At 28.3% G+C, this 24,689-nt stretch overlaps 1 long non-coding RNA gene across 2 annotated transcripts in view; it reads right to left on the reverse strand.

The window, feature by feature from the left end:
* The window catches only part of LOC111042304, a 72,923-nt gene that overhangs the window by 38,980 nt on the left and 9,254 nt on the right, over positions 1-24,689 (reverse strand). For both annotated transcript variants that reach the window (XR_002605424.1, XR_002605423.1), the window contains exon 2: positions 1,250-1,350. This is a non-coding gene — a long non-coding RNA (uncharacterized LOC111042304). The remainder of the gene's footprint in view (positions 1-1,249; positions 1,351-24,689) is intronic.

A 24,689-nucleotide genomic window follows, 5' to 3' on the forward strand; every position in this document is an offset into this window, starting at 1 on the left:
AGTAAACAACACTTTTGTAATGTTTTGGATTTATTGTCTTGTAATATACTCGTGATGTATACGTTTTAACCCCAAAAATAAATCGACTTGGGCTGGGCTCGTTATGTAATAAACATGTACTGAAATAACTGTAAGGTTTCTGTAGTCGGAAAATGCCCGTCGCTACTGAGGCATCCGGTGGTATATTATGGTGGTGGCCGACCACGGGATTCGTAAACTATTTTAAAAAATAATCATTTTACAGGATAACATTACACACGCCGCAGTAGATATAATGTCATATATATATACACGAAAATTATACGCGAACGGTTGCCTGGCGCTGGTATGCCATTTGAGCGTGATAACCTTTTTAGTCTAAATAACTTGACGGGAATTGCATTTTTGGTGAGTCGACAATTCACGGGTGTTTGGCACTCGATCGCCGCGCACGGTCCACTACCCATATTATAAATTACAATGCATACGTTTCACCAATATGAAACATTCCTGTACTTGCTGTATTTATGAAACGCGGCGAGCGAGAGGGTAGGTAGGTAGGTCGTGAGATAAAAAAAATATTATTTTTGTACAACAATAAATAATCCGTCTTGTGATATATGTATACAAGCACTAGCAATTTGGTCGGGAAAACCTATTGCCGATCAATATGTTCGTAATATTGGATACCATTGGCGTGTCTAACATTATTTTTAAAAATGTATATATTTTTTGTTTTTTTTTTTTTTTTTATCAAACGAAAGACATATTTTATTGGTTTTGAATAAATTCCACCATACTTAGGCAAACAAAATTGATAACATATCTCCTCATTACCTAAGTAAAAAATAAAATTAATAAATCGATTTTCCGTATATATTATGACAACGAGCATTAAACATATATTTAGTTAAGTGCAATACATGAAGAAATTTATCCATAAAACTTCATAATATCAAAAGTTTTAAAGATAATAGTATTATTCGTCTACATTTACATTTTTATATAATATGTGCAATTTACGAGCTATCCATCATAAACTAAATTTATGTGATAACTTTTACGTTATGGTAACACATATTTTCCTTATCTAATTCATAGTAGCTTGGTGAGACGATGTTTAAACTGCATTTTAATCATTTACTTCAAAATGTGTAAGTTTAATATAATATAATATACCCAGATCCACGGCATAGTTAGAAATAAAACAATCGTGCTTAATATTATTAACACAAAGTAAACACGTAATTAAAAATTCAAAAAGGCTTACCTTCAGCTGCAATATGATGGGATTAGATGATGTCAATGCTATTCATTTTTGGCAATTAAATTATTAACGGAGATGTTGATCAATATCGCGTGTAAGTCAACCTATCAAATAAATTAAAAACATTTAGTTATTAATATCATACAAAAATTTGTTTATATTACATTGAATTACATTGAAAAATAAGTTTTTTTTACCAGGTAGGTATTTTAGAAATTGTGTCCGAAAATTGGGATTGCTGTTTAAGCCTTTTATCATTTTTTAATATTACTATATATGTAGTCTCGTTAAGTCTCGGACAAATATTTTAAAGATAAAATTCTATTCCATACAAGCTATTTTATTTTTTACATACCTTAACTCAAAAAAACGTATTCATGAAAACATATAAATATCTAATAAGATTGTACCTATATGAAGTGCAGTGGTAATAAATTTCAGATTCTACGTGAAGTGAGATGCAATTGGTTCACAATAACATGTTTTTTTTATTATATTTTGTTTCTGAGAACACTTTTAAGAAATATTCTCGTGCTCCATTACTCCAATATTCTCGTAAAAAGTACAGTCAATCGAAAATTCCATTTCGATTTTTCTTTGAGTTCATAAAAAAATTACATGTATTTACTAATGTAATTTTTTTATTCTACACACAAGTAGCATATAATTTTTTATTAATGTCTATTTTGTTAATATAACTCTATAAATTAGTAAAATATTAAAAATATTAAGTATACATTTTTTTTTTTGTAAGTTTGCATTTGGAATATGAATGTCATTAACAACGTAAAATAATACATTTCACAAGTTTGAAAATATTAAAAATAAAAATAAATAATAACTTAGAGCTAATTTTCATAAGTTGTTAAAATGTATTTACTTATTTTGAAATAATTCATCCTAAAATTTCGACAACTTTAATATTCATAAAATTTGTGTGAAGAGTAGAAATACTTAAAAGAATTTTAAAACATTGTTATGTAAAATTTAAAAATAAATGAAAGAATAACTCATTAATCAATACCAAAAATTATTTTACAAGCAAATGTTGGCTTCTAAACTGTATGCTATAGTTAAAATTATCACTCATTTAAATCAATGTGACTTCCAGTTCAGACTTATCATATTAAGAGACTCTTACATTGCTGCAAAATTTTACTACCCATATTATAACTTAATTCTAATTAATTTCTCTTCAGTGCACAATGCACATCCAGTTTTGGGTACAGATTCTGTAATCTGCTTCTCAATACTCCTTCGTACAGTGGATTAATAGCCCAATGAGCTTCTTAAAAAAAAAAAATTAGAATAATATTGTTTTAAGCGTAAGACTTTAAATCACTACTTTAATGTATGATTTATAATACGCTCTATATTATAATGTTATAATATTTTATAAAAGATAAAATGAAGCCTTTCAAATTTTTGTTCGTCATAAACTTCTATGCTTACTAAACTCATCATATTCTATAATTTATAATTATTATGTATCTTTTAAGGTTTAAAATATTACATTTAGTAATTTTGTATTATTTTATTTATTAATGTAATCCATTCGAAACGTTTCTATTGAATGCAAAGAGTCTTCCATAGCTACTTCAAATACTTTTTTCTCCTATATAAAATAAGCGCACAGTACTGTTAAACAAAATAAAAATAAAAAATGTATAAATTATTATATATTAAATGTTTTGTTCGATGATGTACCAACTTTTTAATATATAACTCATATTAACTTATGATCTATCAATAATTAAAAAAAAGAAAAAAATTACCTTTATAAAAGAAAGTATCAATAATAAAGTACATATGTTCGTTAAAAAACTATTGGCACAATTAAGTTCTAAAAAAGACGAGAATGGTAGCTCAGGAGTCAGGTGTCGCTCCAGTTCTTATAGACAGATTATAACCTCATTTAAAGATTGGTAATGCTTTTAAATAGAATATGGTTCCAGTTCGATTCTGTACGACCCAACATTAGCCAAATTGAAAAATGAATTTTAAACTATGTGTTTCTTTAATTTTTGAGTTTTTAAATTTTCATAGGTTGGGACCATAAAATGCACTAGGTACAATTTACTAAACCAACGCTTTGTTTATTCCCGTTTGAAGTCCAAAATAATAGTGATTATTGTATTTGTTATAATTTTCAAGATCTATCCACAGATTTTATTATTTTATAATTGTATAGTTAATTTTATAAAAAAATATCATAGGCATTTAAAATTAACCTTACGTATGAATAAAGGTTTGAGTTTTTAAATAATTTAAATAATAGTTTCGATGAGATTCCAATTCCTGATATTTTCATATAGCTTCGGATCCAAAGCTGTTTTTCAGTCCCTGATGTAAATGTAAATCAATATCACTTTTTAAGTAACATTAAAAGCAAACATTAATATTTTCCAATCTGCATTTTAATTTTCAGTAAGGAATAGGTGAATAGGTCATTTGTGTTGTATTTGGTAATAACCAAACAATAAATATTATTGTTAACTGCTGTATTCATAATCGTTACATTTTATTTTTTTTTAATAAATGAAAGCTTATCATCCAATGATAAAACAATGATATTTTAACACATAAAACGCCATTTCAACATTTAATCCACTTTAAGCACAGTATAATATAATGCAACATTTTACTACAAAAGAAATAATGATGATACCATAATGTACAAAAGTAGGTGTATATGTATGGCGACCATGCACGTAAAATTTTAAACAAAAATAATGTGGTGCAGCCACGGAAGTACCTGCTATCGTGTGTTTAACCTACGTGGTATACTGATAAACATATTACACACTGATATTGTTTTATAAACGGTAGTATATAAATATTAAATATAAATCAAATCCATATTTTTATTATTGCTGGACATTTTTTTTTTATATTTCAGTGTAGATTCAGTAATAAAAATAACAGACAACTCTTTAAAAAATAGTAATCAAATGGTTTTCAAACAATATCTTAACATTAAAAAATAATACAACTGTATTTTTATCTTATTTAAATCCAATAAGAACATGTCCGAATAGTTTTATTTTAAAATCCCCTGACCCAATATTAGATGATGATTACAGTCACAATAAATTAAATTTGATATCTTAAATACGGTTAAATACAATCTCGTCATACTCCATGCGTTTGAAAAATCGTAAGTATGGGTACTCTACTGATGTACAAATATTATAGGTATTGATCCTACAGTAATAGGCAAGTGATGATAAATGCTGACCGACATTAAAACCCTCGGCGTGACTCATAAACAGTACACAACTTTTTCTCTCTTCATTTAGTCGCACGCAACCTCGACAATGGATTAAGCTTGTAAAGGATCTTATCGGGTTTCCTCCTCGTTTTCCCTTCTTGTATTCGACTTTATCCTTAATTTGCCATCGCTACGTCGTCGACGTCCGACGAACCCTTGTTCCGATAATTATCGTCAACAGGACATTTCAACAACAATTGTAGGATACTGCTCTTTTTATTCTCGATTATCTTCATATCCAGCAAATGATAAAACTATATACCTATATATATACATACGGACAAATTTGTGCACTGTTAGGATTCGTCAAAAATGTGACTAAAATATTTACAGTCGACAAAATTTAATTTAATAATGATATTTTTAAATCATAGTTAATTTGAAATTGTGTTATAAATTAGGTATTTCAATAATAAACTATAATATTAGCATTAAGATAAAGGTTATGAAGAAAAAATCATTAAAGTTATGTTTAACTTATGTACCTGCTTATTTATGTATAGATATTAAATATATATCATTTATTTATGTAACATTATTTTCATAATTTTTAATACTTTTTGTCTACACTCCATTATCTATGATTCAAACATTGTCACTTAAATATTATAATATCATTGATCGATTTACAATAATTTATCATGTCTTAATAAGTTACCAACATTTAAAATATTATAAAATTACATGTATGTATACTTTCCATGGACCGATTGTTCTATGTAATATGAACATCAAAATTTATACCATTTAGAAAATCAAATATAATTGTACGCAGAACAAAGTTTTATAAATCAATTCCGTTTGAACAGAAGAGGCAAGTTTTTGAAAATAAATAAGAAATTAATAATTTGAAAATTATTTTTGTAGATGACTTAACTACAATTGTTTAATTTATCGTATGAAAAACAGATTTAAAGAATTAATAATTGTAACAACTGAAATTTCAAATAATGTTATATACCTACACTTGAAGATTTAAAGTAGAGGTTACGCAATTTAGCTGCAATATTTTTTATTCCAGCGATAACAGCATTTAAAATAAATAATATATAAAACATTTAACTTTTCTGACATAATATTTTACTATTAAACTTCTAAACTCTGAATTTGCATAAATAATTTTAGCCACCAAGATGAGTTGGTCTTGTCTGTTATATTAAAAAATAAAATTGATAACTATCATATATTTATGTAATCAGTTATATCAAAATCTTAACATCGTTTAAATACAAACCTTGTCACAAGCATTTCAAATAAAGTTTGATAAAAAAAAAAAAATCGCTTTCTAGTCTCGATAAGAAAAAACATTTGATATGAAATAGCTGTATTGACATCAGCTTAAAGAAAACATCATACCTACGACGACGTAATGCCCGCGAAACGTGTTCTAGTTTATATTGTGTGCAACTACTATAGACTATATGAACGAATCTCCAGAATACAATGGTTGATAATGGAAGATATACAATTGCACAAAGCGCTGTACACATGAAAGTAACCATAAGAGCGTTCTAAATCAACCGATCTACGGTAGTATACTACAGACGTTTAATACTAACTATTTTTGTACCCTTCTCCAGCTATTAACTTCTTTATTTTCGTATGGACTTTTATTTTTTTACTATGAGTAAAACTCTCGAGTAATCCATTACTCTGATTGTTTTCCTTTTTATACGTCTTATGAACACGTAATTGTCAAGAATCGAACGAGACATTTTCTAACGTACCAATATAATAATAAAAGTGGCAGTAGACGTCAGTCTGAACAAGTAATTTATTTGATTTTATATGGTTACGTATGCCGGAAAACTATTTTCCAATATATATGACCAACGGCGATGACCAACATCGTCGGTATAGTACATAACGTGTGTTTTATTTTGTTTAACTCAGCCAGCCAATGATTTCTACTCGTTCTCTGTCTCGTGGAAAAATCGATTTAAAAGAAGAAAAAGTATAAAAGAACACTCAGTACCTAATATAAAGGAAACCTAAGAACGTATTCCTGAAAAGTTTCACAATAGCTTAGATTACATTTTAGTCGACTAGTTGTATCTACAATTGTGGTATTAATATTAACGTAACTGCGATTGGAAAAGAAAATGTAATACATTAGAAAGCGGGTTCGCAATATATTAACACATTATATTGGTACTATGTTTATATCATATCATACAATACATATACCTACCATTTGAAATAATCGTTAAGGAAGACGATCATAAAACTAGAAACACATAGTATCAATAGTGCTACCATTAAAATATAATTCATGTTTGTCGAGGAAAAAAATGTTTTACTGTTTAATAATAAAATTATAGCGATTGTACCAAAATAACAGCACTATAATATAAGACTAAAGAACTTGATATATCAGGGAGAATGCCGACGACCGCCATCTCGTGAGTGCATCTAAGCCCCCGGACTTGGGAACAATAATACTATACAAAATATAATATCCAATGACTATAAGATGTCTTATTTTTGATTCAGTTATATTTAATCTTTTTTTTCTCAGTCAGCAATTATATGCAACTAAATAAAATTGCCGTATGCTCATACATAATATTATACACGCCCATTCATTTCACAGTGAGTAATACGTAGGTATACGTCCACCGACCGATATGATAACATTAAAGTCTTTTTTGACAAAAAAAAAATTACCATCATGATGTCTAAGATTTGTACGACGAGATAATAAACCAACAATATTTCCCTATATTATGCTAATTTACTACACGCATTATATTGTGAGACACACTCACGCAAATCGCAGTGCCAGGCACAAAGCATAAGGCATTGGGAATCTTACTTTTAGTCACTGCAAAGAGAACTGCTGCTATTTGGACAAAATATTATTGTGTATTAAACGTTCCCGATTTAATTTCGTAATTGTTTAATTATAATCGTGCATCGGCAATCGAACACAAAGCTGTAGATATTGACAATAATTTGATAATGATATATAAATTGTGAACAAGAAATGGTTTTTTTTTCTTTCTAATAAATCCAAACAACAAAATTAAAAAGTTGATTCGTTATTAATGACTATCGGAGGACTCTACGTTGTTATTAACATTTATGAGATAGGATGCTATTATGTATTATTTTTTATGTTATATAAAAGGTGGCATTACTAGTTTTATAGATTGTATTCGTACATTCTAATTAAATAGTAATGAAAGATATTTCCAAAATAGGTCCTTAATATTATATGTTTTAAGTAAAAAGCAGATGCTGCTATTTTTTTTAAATCAATATTTCTTATTTCAGAGTAATTATCATTATCATATTAGTGAAACAATGTTGCTTGTAGACTATAATATGTCATACAATTGTGATAAGCGTAATGTATTTTTTTCAAAAATGATATTTTAGAACACAATAAAAATAAAACATGCTCTAAATTAAAGTTGATATCATTGACGTACCCATTATAAGTATCTACTTCATATTGAAACGATAACCTCCATCTCGCTATACACAAGAAAAAACAATACAATGACAGTATTAAATTCAAATTCCTTTATAAAAACCATCCAAAATAACAATGCAAATCTAAACTAATAACCTTAAAAATTAAAACAAATTTAGGCTTGATAATGTATTACAAATTCTAAATTAATATAAAAAATTATTGCATTGATAAAGAAACCTGGTCAATAAAAAAAAATTAAACCCAAACAGTTCAAACAATCAATTATAAGTCTTATTACATAAAACGATTTAATAGGTTCATACATATTATTTAGTTGAAAGTAAAGGTTAAAAAAACTCGTCAACACGAAATAGTCAACAATATTATAAAGTTTATAAAAGTGGTTCTAAAAGTTTTATAGTACGTGTATAAAGGACTTTTTTAAACTGCGTACCTCCGTTCAATTTTCTAATAACATTGTCTTTTTTTTACAAAATATCTTATGTTACTATAAAAATATTTTAATATTTATTTTGTTTTGTAAACCACATAGGTAAGTAAGTTATAATAGATTTTATAATATGAACTACCTATTGCTTTCGACAGAAACAGATATTGAAGTAAATATAAATCATCATAATAAGCCTCGATGTGGCATAATTTCAAATAAAAATGTCGATTTCGCAGCCAGAAAATAAATAATGTGAACGACATGATAGGTGCAGTGTATACTCAACTGTGTACCTACATTAAATCGAATCCCAATAAGTATGATCTGACAAAAATATATTACCAGGAAATTGCACTTTAGATGGTAGGTACACATCCAGAGGCATCAAATTAAGGGAAATAAAACATACTGCAGACCATTGAAAAAACCTAATTTATCACAATAGAAAATAAGATGTTATTTTGAACTGGGTGAGAATCATATGCACCTGGTCACTTGGATCACACACAAACACTAATGGTAAGAAAAACTCATGAACATTTTAAGGTCTATAGAATCGAACTTTGTGTAGTACATAACATATTTTGTATAGGTACAATTCGAACGTGGTAAATTCTAAGAAATTATAAATCGACTGAAATGCTTTCAACAAGCACCAAAATAATTCCGAAATTCAAACAAAGATTAATTGCAAATACCATTTCAAACACAGAAAAACAATTTAAATTACAATGACAGTATTATAAGTTTTTTTTGGATTTATAAAACAAAATTCCATTTGCGTTTATATATATTTTTGTTTTTAATAGTAATGCATGGTTTATTCTTATTTTTATGTTAAATAAGGGCCATTTTTTGAATTTTTATTAATTTGTACATGATGCTGATTCGAAAAGACAACACTTTAATCTATAAAATGTCACCGTAATAACCTGCAGCACTGATTTTTTTGAGACGACGACAAAGATGCTCAGGCTTATAGTTTTCGCTGCATTGAACGCACCTATAAGAGATCTATAGATGTTGGTGGTTTAGGATTAGTAGTAGTAATGACAATTTGACGGTAGAAACACCAAGTGAGTGGCCCTTTTTGTAGCGACAAATGTTTTAATAATGTGGCTATAACAGACAAAGTGGTAGTGACAATGGGAAAAATGTAGATGAACTGATTATATCCAGACATATTATTATGTCTTATATCATATACATATAATATTATAGAGATCGGAATAGATAGTTTGGGTTTGCGACATTATAATGAGCGTCGGTGATAAGGCAAATGGGTGTTTATATCATTTTTAAGTATCGAAACTCTTAATATTGTAATGTTAACTGTGTAATTCGTTTAATGTATACTACAATAATTGTAGAACTATCATTGTAATTCAAAAAGCTAAAGAAAAAAACAAATATCGAAACTTATTCTGAAATCTGGACACAATATCAATGATTACTATTATTAAACATAAAAAAAAAGAAAACTAAAACCAAAATACAATACTATAATTATATTGTATAAGTAAATCACTAATCAACAATAATTATGTACAAGAATTATGCAAATTGTGAAACTAAACACATTATTCAAGCACACCAACACACTATGTAATGCGTAAACTTAACTTATCGATGACTTATAATATAATCACGGCCGTAGAATGATGGTCAGGCCTAGTTGTCTTTATACTTTCTATAAGTTTTAATCTGAAAACGGAAACTAAAGTTATAGGTTAAATGAGCTGTTAGTTTGTTCAATATTACTTCAGGCCACCAAGGAAAATTACATCTTTCACATAAAATGTACTCAGTACAAACTTCGTGTGGTTCAATAAAATGGTGAAATGGCGATATCATTTTTCTGACGAAAATACATTGTGGGGACATTCGTATTTCTGTCAAAATTAAAATACCGACCTATAAAAAAAGATTCACATTTTCTCGGTAAGCCGATTTCAAAAGTCTCTCGGAAATTAATTCCAACCTGAAAGTATATTAATTCTAGTTAAATTATAATTGAATATATTACAGTGAGTAATGGCTAATGTTAACTGAGTTACCCTGAAACACCAAATGAAAAATTTAAACTAAAACGACACGTACGTGGCATAACAGTAAAACAGAGTGACTAACAAGTAACAACTGGATAGTTAATTGCAATTGATTTTTAATTGAAGCTAAAAGTTCAGTAAATCTTGAAAATCCTTACGTTTCACCCGAGTTTACGGTGTGTAGGTACCTACTTTATTATCTACAAAAATAATTTAATTTACCTAACATCTCCGTCCCAGACCGGTGAAATCGCATTATTTATTAGTAAAAATTCTATGCGTCAAGTAGTTAGATACTAGCAGCTACCCCGCAGACTAATACTATAAAATAAATATCAGATCTCACAACGGGTTCTAATTTCTCATTCTTGGAGTATTATCACCTGTTTTCGTCAAAATAATCAAAAGAATTTCATACATAGTGATAGGTTTTTTTTAAAAACTTTTTGTTTATTATCATTACATTTGATGTAAACCTTTCATATTATCTTTTATCTTTATAGCACAAGTCTTATATATCACAATTTATTTACCTGCACTGCAATGATACACTGAGCAAACACTTCATATGCTAAATCCTGAATAGTACAATATAAATTATAAACTATGATTAAACTATAATTAATTACATAATAGTGTACAAAAAAATAACCACCCATCATTAATTTGGACTGTATTTTGCCCATATCATTCGTATTATATTAACGTCACTGTACATTATTATCAGCACATGTCCACACAAATATTTTCGATTTTGTGTACTGACCTCAGTCACCAATAAGCGGAAAGTGAATAGATATTTGAAAAATATATAAGATATCAATGTCACATAAACGTATAAACCATTGGTAACTATGGCCAGTCTGTGGGTTTCAGTCTTGATAAAGGTAAATAATACACGTGTATTAATTTATGAAAGCAATGATTTTTTTTTGTTTTTTTGGTGCCATTCAATAGCTGGCAAACAAGCTCATTAAAATGTTAAAACCATGAGGAAGTACAATATACTATGTTAACTCACAACAATGTTGATTTGATTTGATTGATGTTATATCACATTATAACGGCTTATCAAATTTTCGAATAATATAGCTAAATTAAAAATAGCTAAATATTAAAAAACAAAATGGTTTATTACAGTAGTCAGTGAGTGTTGGTAAAAATAAAATAAACTCTGGGTGACGCCCCTATGCCCCTTATTATACGCCCCGTATATTATGTACCGTCTATAAATGATACGATTATTATAATATAGCGAGGCGTAAATAGGTACTATATACATATTATATTATATATAATAATAATAATAATACTACCTATAACGTTACGAGTAAAATGTAATTAATTGTTATTATTATTATTATTATTAGAGTATAATTAAAACATTTTACCCGAGGTGAAATACGTACGATATACATGTATGCGTGGGCGAAGGTATACCGGAGACGGTAAAATTAATTCGTCCCCAGACTTTTGGGTTCCTGCGGCGAAACGGTTTGCAGTGCCGTTCGGTGGGCCCCGGCGGTGCGATGGGATCATACACTGTACAATATTATGGCCGTTGGCTTAATTTGTTTTAATTTCGTCCGTCGGCGTGGTTTTCCTTGGCCGGCTCGCTAATTATTATTCCTCGCCGACGTTTGGCGCTGGCCCGGCAGTCTCGCGAGCGACATTACATGATAAACTTACAACTATTTTACCACTTTATACCACTATATACCACTCTATACCATCCGTTCACAGCGACTACAGCTACGGAGCGACGACCGCTTCTATCGCTGAATAATATTGTATAATAATATAAGTAATCGAAGAATTCCGACCAGTCTCAACGTAAGTATAATAGATTAGCGTTTTATTTACACAATATAATATCAACTTCTATTATATTACGATGTTTTATTTGTTGTAGGTATGCCATGTGCTATGATGATAACACAAATTATTAGAAAAAACTTTGTGACTTAAGGTTTTCAATATTTTTATTTCAAAAAGAATAAACTAACAACCAAAAACGACCAGATGAATGTCATGATAATGAATATAATGTATAATGGTTGTACACATTTGGCCATTTTTATGTAGAAAAATGTTTTCGTTACCTACTCTGCTTCAAAATGGTAAAAATATTCGAATACTTTATTTATTGAAATGCATACTTAATATTAGTCGATATCATACCCCGTTCACACCCGCAAGGTCATAACCAATATATAGGTAGTATACAACCGCGGATACCAAATATCGGTCAGCGACTTTCTGTGGCCATATTAACAGATGCAGATCCATCTTACGTTAGAGGTTTGAGGTTGAAAACTGAAAGATTATTCAACTTTAAATTTCAAGTTTATGATAAGCTTAAATTTCAGATTTTTTCTAACAATAATTAAATCAAAATATAAAATTAAAAAAACGAAACACAAAATTATATTTTAAAAAAATGAATAATTAATTTTTTTTATACAATCACTGTCATTTCCATTGCACACTTTTTAATTTCATGCTACAAACTTCGTATTACATAAAAGTATGTCGTACTGCACACAATTTTAGTCTCAAGGGATGCTCCGAAATTGGAACTCGTGTATTCATTTTGACGAGCCACTAAGTGAAATGGTCAAAAGGTCCATCGTCGAGATCACGTTTTTAGAGGGTCTTTTTGAAGATTCAAAGTCAGTCGTGCGAAACCATAGAGGTTGATGATAAGTCACACGCGCACTACAACAAATAAAACGTCTCAATTTCGTGTCCTTTCAGCGATCAACGATGTAAGTTTCCTTGTAAACTGACCGATTTAGAACCGAATATATTTATGTATACATATTGTTTTTATTATCGCTATAATACGTTATAGTTTTTTATTTTACCACATTAACTGGAAATTTTAATCGATACAATATAGGTATTATCTACATAACAACATTAAGTTTATAAGTGTTCTCAAATGTAAATCATGAAGAATTGAAATATAGGTACTAGGTAGGTAGTATTTTTTGTAATAGTTGTATGTAGCTGAAAGACCGATTTACACGTTTGCTTTTTTCAGAACTTTAAAATATGTATCATACATATTTACATATAATTATATATAATATATATATAGGAACACGTACTTTTATTTATTCTTATAAACGTTTCACGTATATATAAATATAGATTACATGTTATATATAGATCGTGTAAGGGTGTACGCATTCTGACTTGAACGATTATATAATACTGAAAGGTATAAATATATGTAGGTACAGTGCGTCAGTACCAATGTGAAAATAAATATTAATGTAAACACGCGCAGAATTCATTTTTCATATTAAGTATAACTGCTTTTATCACCCAATGGTATTGTTGTAGTGGAATGTATAGAATTTTGCGAACAATTAAAAATAAAATGTTTCGACTTCTCACCGCTTACGTTTTGGACATTTTTCGATATTAAATATAAAAACTGTTAAACATGTATCTAAAATATACAATTGATATTTGCGTTTTACTTGTTATTACTTATTAATCAATACGACCTATAAATGTGTAATCATTATGTCAAACACATCAATACAATGTAAATATTTTATAAACTAAAAAACTAAAAAAGATAATATTTTTAAAAGAAAGTTCGTTATTTTTAGCGTACCTAGCTAGTACTTACATAAATTAATACATTAATATTATGATATTATGACAAAAAATGCAATATTTACACTGATAGGTATAATTTCACTCAAAAACATTAATTTTGGCAAGTAGGTATCATAAAACTGATCATTCTTTCTAGCAAAAGTTATAGTTTTAAGTTATTGTTTGGAAAATATGAATGTCCTATTCATTTCCTAAATAATTGAAAATATATGCACAGATAAATAAGTGAAAATTAAATTATTATAATCCATTTATCATTAACTATTCTTTGTTGTATTGTATGCTACGTGCCAATAAAAACACAAATTATCAGAAAAAACTTGGTAACCTAAGGTTATACATAATTTTATTAAACAAAAATAAAATAGTAACCAAAAATGACCAAATTAACAACAAATATTAATTTAATAATATTTCGTTGTGTATGGGTGAAGTGAGTTAATAATGCAACACGTATATCTATAAAACAGTAACCATTGTAATTTGTAGCTATGAGTATTGTATATTTCTTTTTATAGAATTACACACTTTGTGCTTGTCGATCTCAAATGTTGCAATACAATAATGAAAGCAATACAAAGCATTATAGTTTTGTCTTTTGTTCAAATAAGTTATTGTAATTTATGTGGCAATTGAATAATAATTACCGAGATATTTAAACTGTACATAACGCTTATTCAAATTTCTCTTTGGATAATAAATTGATTATGTATGCAGAATGAAAATATTATTTTTGGTAATATTTTCAATATAATTTATAACTATTCCGGAAGAGACTGACAGCTTCAAAAAATAAAAAATGATATTATATCCTCAGTGAAGAAGTTTTGTATTTTGATATTGCTTCCGTCATAAATTATCAGACCAAAATTATGTTTAAAGTAGGAAGAGCTTAAAACAATTGCGGCACTTTTTAATGCACTGCAGCGGAATACTGCAGTTGTTTACGTACGCAGTCCAAAGTTCATACATTATTAGCAAGTTATAATATTAGCATATTATATACTATATATGTTAATGTGTTCAGTTATATTTACTTAAAAATTAAAATATACGCCGAGAAAAATAATTTTAATATAAACAATTCATGAATATTTCATCGTAGTTACCTACCTATAGGTATGAAAACTATATAATAATAATATATTCTTATATATAGATAATACATTAGATACGACAAGTATACATCGAGTATAGCTGTACGATATTTAATTGACACGCTTTGAAAACCTCAGTACCGTATATTAGTGTGGAAAATGTGGTGGCATAGTGAGGGGTTGTTATGAGGGTAGCAGCACCCCTCTCATCGACCGTGTTTATGAATTACAGGTATATAAAAGAAATATTCAAATTCACCTATAGTAGTAGCTGCAGACCCGTACCGTTTTCGAAAGTGAGTATTTATGTGGCTACTTAAACTAGGTATTTGAATTCAATGTAAAGATATTTCAGATATTTTTTCAAGATAATCTGACAAAAATAAAACTAGCTAACCACTTTATTACATCGTTATAAAAACAGCGTAAGCACTAGTTAACGAAGCCATGATTATGCATTATTGTTCCTAGAGATCTACTCATAATTGATATTAAATAATATATATTATATATATATATATATATATATATCATGATATCGAACAATACAACTGATTGCCAAACACTAAATAAATATATTTTGAGTTGATTTTCATTTTTAAACTTTTATCAAAATCAGTCAAGTAGATTTTGAGTCTATAAACCACAGACACACATTGTCTATTTTATCCATATAGATAACCCATATTGTAGTCATTATTGAATATGAATTAATTTTAAAAATACATTAGCAGGTATTGGAAACTATAAGTAATGTATTTTATTTTGTCCATTAAGTTGTTATTTTTTAGAGCACTCCCTTTTGGAATTTCATGGCTATGCACTTTGGAAATGTAATTCATATGAGTCTTAGTTAACTACATATTTGAGGCGAACTCTATTATTGTTGTTGTGGAACAGTTTTGTCCTTACCGATATAGAAGATAAGTAAGTGACAAAAGGAAAACTTTTACAACAACCCAGTTAACTTCTGTAAACCTACCTGCATTACACTTAGAATTATATTTTAAAAGAAACTGTCTTTGTGCTACTGTAGGAACGCAATTAGAAAAATGCCTGTAGTTTAAATGTCTGTATCACCACATACCTCTAAAAAAAACTTCACCTTTTATCGGATTATTCCTTGATGGTATAGTGAGTTTTAAACAACACTTTAAGTGTTGGCCTGCATTGATTGCAATGTGCACGCATCTAGTATCGTGACCAGGCTCTAGGGGCTCTAGGGCTCTCTAACCTGACACGCGTTTTTAAAGTAACTAATGCACAATAAAGGTTATTAATAGGTTATCATATTAACAAAACATTTTTTTTTTCAAAAAATTAACTATCTCTGAACATTTTATTTCTGGCTAAAACACTATACAAATACAACACACGTTAATAATATAAATATATTTCAATTTTAAACTGTAAAATATTTATTTAAATATTTGAATTAAATACGCGCTTTAATTATGATGATGAAGACGTATAATTAAATAGGGATACGCCGTGTTAAACATTTAAATTGCATTCCACGCTATTATAATTTACCTCCTAAATGTTTAAATCTACTGTCATTGATTTCGGGCAGTATTGTGTATTTACAATGTTAACAGATAACAAATGGTATTAAAAATGGTTTATACAAATGTATATTTATTAAAATAAACTACCATTTTGATTGAGTATTATTGTATTAATGATTATAAGTCAGCACACATTCAGAAACACTCGTTATAAATTTGATAAATCAATGCGGTGTATCTATACGTTTCATTTATTGTTCCTATATCGTAGAAGTATACAATTCGAAAATACCAGAGTGATATAGTATTTGTCTAAAAAGTTTATTTTTCATGAAACAATTAAAACGTAAACAAAAAAAAGTACAATAAATTACAGTCAGAAATTTAGGTCAAAATTATCCCCAAGTACCGACTAATTAAAATCAATAAACTACCTGTAAATAGGATTTGTCAATACCACGGTTTCAGTAAGTCATCAGTGTTTTTAAAAGGTACCTATCTATCATATTAAATATATATTTGGCTTGGATTAAATTTCAAAATTAACATTATGCGAATTAATGGAGTGCTCGAATAACCTCACACATGTTCACGTCAATTTAAAATAACGATTAAAATTTACCACCGCAAGTGTTTTAATATTTAATTAGAGAACGATCACGCGAAGTGCAACGAATTGTCAGAATTTTGTTATTCGTTAGTATGCTTTTCATAAAATTATATTTTAACCAGGATGGTTTTAAACTCGATTGCAAAATATGAAGTAAATCTGTGTAGTTTGAATTGGATTTTTATTTTATTTAGTAACGATATTTTATTCAGTAATAATAAGTTTTGTGAACTGTAATATTTGTATGGATAATTTTTTTTTAAGGTTACTAGTATACACTATACCTACATCTAAGATATTTCAACGATTACAATTTAATTAAGTACAAATATTATATTTGTATCTATAGAATTTAGGTTATTGGTACTTATATTCGTTAAAAAAAAATCCCCAGACGTAATACAAGATTTCGATCAGCGTATCACATTTTTTAAAAATTTCTAAATCTTGTATTAGATTGATTATTTTAACTAAAATTGATTTGATTAAAAACTTGTTTCAGTGGACATCCCCATTCATCGCAATTTGTTAGTAATTATCATTTATGCTTAACGCTTAAGAAGACTACAAAGACAATTATAATACAGTCCATCCAAAGTCTAAAGCACCGGCTAAGATTCTTCAAATGTCAATCAATACATACAATTAATTGAAGTTTTTAAGAATTCTTTTCACTGAGAAAAACGAAACCAAGCAAAATTCATTAAATAAACTAAATATAGGTAATTTTATTACAATAAAAGAAATACGATCCTTGTCATTTGGCTCCGAATATCATAAGAACCTATAAATTAAATTAAATTATTCAAACTACATATTTACAGTAAAATTATTAAGGTCTCGACTTGTATATATTTTGAACGATAATTTGTTTCAATAATTATTCAATATGATCAATTATTCATTTCAACAAACGTAAATGCCGTGAACAAAGCTAAAAATAATTATATTTATTACATTTCACAAATAATCATGTACATTGGTGCACTCTCGATAAAACTGAAGACCTTATGGAATCACTTTGTAATTATTTTTTTTTTCTTTGATCATCCATAGTAATTATTGTTGAATTGATAAAATTTATATTTTCAATATAACTCGTTACGATTGATACCTATCAATCGCTTGATTCTGGTATATATACATCATATAATTATATGTATACCCTGTACTCGTATATACAGTAATCCTGGACATACAATTTTTGTTCGGGGACATTTGAACTACATGCTATAAAAGTACGGTATAATATAAGCTACCATTCGACAGACTTCGGTTTAAATAGAAATAACATGAAAAGAGTTCATTATAGTTATTGTACAAGAAAATTAAAAGGATTGTATAAATAATACGACAGTGGTGATTTCATACTATATTGTTGTAAAACTACTGGAACTTCAAGAATCAGTGACTTATCAATGATTGCTATTCATTTAATTTATAATAAACGTTATGTATATAGGTTATAGGTATTTTAATAACTCAGACTATGAACAGGATCAGAATGAATCGGCTGATTTTATGGTAGTCAGTGCATTTCAACGGAAGATATTACCTACATCGACGTAAGTATTGTAGTAACTTAAATTGTTAAGCCACATTGGTTCCTAAAACTGTGGTTCAAGGCCATAAAAAGTCCGTGGATGTCTGTCGATGGTTCCGTTTTATAAAAACAAAAAAAGGTTATTTGAAAGAATATTAGGAAAGTCTCTCGTCAAAGGTCTCATCTACACAAAAAAATTTTAAAAAAATAAATCATTTAAAGCAGGCGTTTTTAATACCAGATATATAACTGTCGTGATTGTTCTTTAGAATGTTAAAGTTCTAAAATAAAAATTTTAACAAAAAATTTGAGGATGTATTCAAATTATATTTTATAAGTTTATCATTATAAACTATAACTCATCATATAGGTACATTTTCTTTGCAAATGACGGCATTTACATACTACTTCTGGAAAACGTACTAAAGTGACATATTCTGTGTTTCTGTCTCTTATTTGATCTGAAAAGGGATGATCGTTATACAATTGTTGTGAACATTTAAACGGCTAGACGATAACTTCAAGTCCAGATATGATAGACGGTGACAGACAGACAGACATATTTTATAATAATATTGTAGGAGAGTCATTCGTCGTTCACTTGAACCAATAGCATTACACTCTAAAGCGGAATTCACGTCCTAGTCAGTTGCCTTTGTGATATCAGTTGTAACTAAAAACTACACTTCCCCAATTTAATGCAGTTTCGTCCATTTGAATATTATTACTAGGGCTCGGATGTTTATGAAATTGCATATTTTTTTCTATTTATCCAATTTATTGCTAACCTGGATACAAATTTGATTCATGTTCTACTGAATAAAATAATGCTATTTTTATTTTGCATATTTTTGCATATTTAGTGGTTTTGTATTTTAAATGCATAATTTTTGATTTTAAGAATATAAATGCATATTTCAAGACAATTTAACGTAAATATTAAATTTACGTATTAATAATGTTCCTTATTAGGTATTTTTATATCGTGCTTGTCTGGAATATTTATTAGATAACGATTTAATTTTGTATACACTTCATGCCATGAGTATGTGGCGACGACCAGGCCACGTATTAGTACGATTTTAATCGCCGTGTTTCCCGGTCGGTCGTTAAGAGTACCTATTATTATTTATATTTTTCCGCGGTCAGTTGTACTTTTATTTAAAAATGCCGAAATGTAAGTCGTCTTGTTCAATTCGTCTTAAAAGTTTTGTAGACGAGTTTGGAAACGATGTTTTTTCTACGGATGGAACAGTTTTGTATTGTAAAGTGTGTGAAATTAAAGTTGGATCTGAACGTCGCTTTACCGTCGAACAACACTTGAAGACAGCCAAACATATTCGCACAGCTGATCGACAGAAACAAACTCAGTCACAACAACTAATTTCCAATGTGGTCGGTAAAAAATCATCATTTTACATGGATATGTGTAGAGCGTTTCTTGGAGCCAATATCCCTTTCCACAAGGTGAATAATAAAATATTTCGTAATTTTTTAACAAAATATACAGGTAAAGAAATACCAGAAGAGTCAACTTTACGCAAAAATTATTTAACTGATTGTTATGAAGAAACAATTAAAAAAATTAGGAATGATGTCGTTGGCAAAAAAATATTTGTTTCTATAGACGAAACAACAGATTGCGAAGGCCGCTACGTAGCAAACGTGATTATTGGTATTCTTGATAAAAATACGCCGGGTAAATTGTATTTATTGAACTCTGAAGAGTTAGATAAAGCAAATTACTTCACAATTAGTAAAGTTTTTGATCAATCGATGTTTCTTTTATGGCCAGAAGGTATTCGTCACGATGATGTTCTTTTATTTGTTACTGATGCCGCCCCCTATATGATTAAAGCTGCAAATTCGTTAAAAGCGCTTTATTCAAAAATGGTGCACGTCACCTGTCTTGCACATGCACATCATAGAGTAGCGGAAACAATTCGTGGAAAATTCAATAATGTAGACGGACTTGTGTCAAACGTTAAAAAAGTATTTTTGAAAACACCATCACGTTTAGAGATTTTTAAAACAGAAGCTTCTGGTATTCCTCTACCTCCGGTGCCTATAATAACACGTTGGGGAACATGGTTAGAGGCGGCATTTTACTATTCTGATAATTTTACAACTATACAAAATGTATTTTCAAAATTAAACCCAGATGACGCAGTTTCAATCGAAAAAAGTATTAGCATTATGGCTGAGCCAAATTTAGGCCCAAACTTAACATTCATTCAGTCCAACTTTAGATGTTTACCAGTCAATATAACTAAATTAGAATCATCTGGATTAACTTTGTTTGAATCAATTAATGTTGTCAATAATACTAGAGAAACCCTCAAAATGGCTAATGGAAAAGTGGGAAAAGAAATTTACGACAAATTTCAGAACGTAATTGAAAAGAATGCTGGGTTTAAAACTTTGGTACAGATTTCTAAAATACATTCTGGTGAAGTTGATACTATGGAAGGAATAGAACAAGATTTGAAGGTTGAGGATCTTGCATTCTTCAAGTATGCTCCAATAACGTCGGTAGATGTAGAACGAAGTTTTTCACGTTACAAAAATTTACTTTCCGATAACAGACGCAGCTACAAGTTTGATCAAATTAAAAAAACTATTGTATCACAGTGTAACGCTGATAATTTAATAATGTAATAAAATGAACTAACTAATTTTTGTTTTATGAATTGTAATACATTTTTTTGTGCATATTTTGGTGTTTTTATTGACTAAAAATGCATATTTTATAATTTTTAGCGCATATTTTGTTTGCATATTTCGTAATTTTTTAGTGCATAAATGCATGCATATTACAGTAGTTTTAAGTGCATAAACATCCGAGCCCTAATTATTACAAATAAATAATAACAAAAACAAATATTTATTTTCTATAATAGTTTTTTTTTATTATAATGTATTAATTTAACCATCGATCATTATTGCGTATATCATTTAAATGCATAAAACAAATACCAAATAAAATACTAATGATAAATAATTAATACATTCATATGGTGCCGTGTACAATAATGTTGTATAATATTATTAATATGATGTGAAGTGGTTTAAAAATGTCAATATATTATCATCCAATGGCAGAACAATGAATTGTAGCTGTTTTTCGAAAACATTTGTTCGCTCAAAAAGAAAAAAATCTTCATTTGATTATTAAATTTTAATTTCTATAATAACAACTATATACGTTAATTCCTGAATTCTGAAATGAAGACTGTACTGCACACGGGTACAAACTTAATATGTGTAATGTGTGTACATGTTTAAACTCATTAAGAGACTTGATATTAGTAAAAAAATCTATTATTTAAAATTAAGTTATTTATATAAATCGTATAAGTAAAAAAGATAAATCATATTTCTCTTCAAAAAATAACAAACACATCAATCTTTTATAAAAGAATAAAATTATTATTAAGTACACAAGTTAAAAATATAATATATACAGTTTATCACGATCGAATTTAATCCTCCAAATGGAAGTAACGCGGTGAAGGTGGATGTAAATTTGAGTAACGTAAATTATATTTGATGTTATAATGATATAGACTTGGATTAGGGTGTATACTGTATATATTATTAAAAATATTATATTAATTAATCTAATTTCATCGATAAGAGAGTTACCTTTCTCTAGATAATATAGTTATTATAAACACTAAATTATAAGTTTGGTCGAAAATTTAAATAATATATTGTACTACTGTCTATGAGTATTTAGTTTATATTATGCTGTATTATAGTTGTAGGGATCGATCGTTAATTACTAAGTACTGTAAATATAGAATACAAAAAAATTTCAAATTTAATTTATAATACGTTCTTCCTAATATACGCATAGGATATGGAAACATGTATAATAATGTATACGTATCGACATAATGTTATAATACAACTGATAAGCCTCTTCAACATGACTTTAGGTACAGCAAATAGTTTTAACTTTAAGCACTATAGTTTTCAATTATGTTTGGGTAACTAATTCCCATTCCCGTAGTCACAGGTACTTGGAAAGTCTTCGCCTCAAACAGGGTTGTGTTATACCTACCTACTATAAATAATGTAAGTTGATTACAATGGACCACATTGACGGATATTGTCTGAATAATGCGATTCTAATAATCATATTTTGTGCTTGCTAATATATTTATTGTGTAAACAGCAGTACAATAGTATATATGAAACATCTGATTCAGTTTCGAGAAATTGTTTGTTTGTACGTCAGAGCATTAGATATGTATATTGTAACTGTAACCCGTTTGATTAAGTGCTACACTATTTTCGAACAAAAAAATAAAAACGGAAAAATAGTTTCGTTCCACTGCCTATACGGCTCTATACCTATAGCCAATTTTTGCAGAAAATAACACGTACGTTATCAATAAATTGGCAGATAATGTAATTCAAATTTCAAACATCAGCACAATACCCGACTTAATATAATTTGTTGTGTTGTACAACAAAAGCGATTACGAGAAAAGCAATTAATACGAGTAGAATGATTGCGTTTAAAACCATTAGAGATAAATTGAGCCACACAATTGTCACTTGTCAGGGATTATAAATAATGTATAATGTATAAGTTCTTACCTAGTAATGTTCCTTTCGTCTACGCCACAATGATACTTCTAAGAAACGTGATCGTCTTGGCAACGCTCTAGTTCCGACCACTATAATAGTCGATGTAACATCACTGAACTTTTTAGAAAAAGGTATATAAAAAAAAAATTTAGTTTTTCCAACAAAAATCCTACAGTTCAACTAAAACCAATTAAATTAAATCAAACAATTATTATGGCGGCTTTCCTATATTGCCTATAATTTTGCCATGACGAAGAACAATATAGTTGTATAACACTAATTTTATAATATTAAATAATTATGCATTGCTATTGCGAATTGCCATAACATTATAAAAGTATGATAGTGCCAGCTATAACCTAGGACTAGGTACTTACATTTGTTACAGTAATGTTTACAATGTTAAGTACCGATGAATACATCTCTACAAAAACGGAAATTTTAACTTTGGAAATAATACACCCATTAGGTAGGTAGATATTAGTACAAAAATTTTAATATTAATAATAAATAGAATAATTATGAACTCTTTGCATTTATTTATATGTGATAATTAATTCTTAATCAAATAATGTAATGCAAGCTGTTTGTTTAGCAGGACGTTTGTATATTATATAATTGATATTATGCCGTCCAGAATTGAGAATTAAACCAACAAAGATTTATTGGATAATATGCAATAATAATAATAACAATATACAAATCGACCGTCTACTTATATATATATTATGCTAACTATTCGTGAGGAGAAGTAGCTAGCTTTCAAAACTTTTATACCAATGTACGTCACTTCTTATAAACATTAAAATACATCTGTTCTCCCCTTTATTATATATATTGTTATTTATGGTTGAATCGCGTTATTGGGCTGGGCGTGTCTTCAAACCTAATTTGCATTCTTTACGATATTATTATTGTTATTATATTATTATACTGTTTATCGTAACATGTTACCCCCCAGATAATCAATGATTTAGTTTTATGCAGTTATAATTGCAAAAACAAATCTATAACTTTGTGTTCTCACCTATGTTTAACAAAAATATTATTATCGGAATAGGTGTACGCAATATTATTGTATTATTATATACCGATTAATATTGAGATTTCCATTTTCCATAAGGCATTGTTACTGAACATCATTGAACGTAAGTCTAGATAAGATATTACATGCCTTCACGTTTCTAATTTCCTCAAATGTTCAATTACTTTTAACAAAATGTTCATTAAACAACTTTGAAAAACTTATTATTATTTTG

This window comes from Myzus persicae, unplaced genomic scaffold (assembly GCF_001856785.1).
Source record: "Myzus persicae strain clone G006 unplaced genomic scaffold, MPER_G0061.0, whole genome shotgun sequence".
Classification (NCBI taxonomy): domain Eukaryota; kingdom Metazoa; phylum Arthropoda; class Insecta; order Hemiptera; family Aphididae; genus Myzus; species Myzus persicae.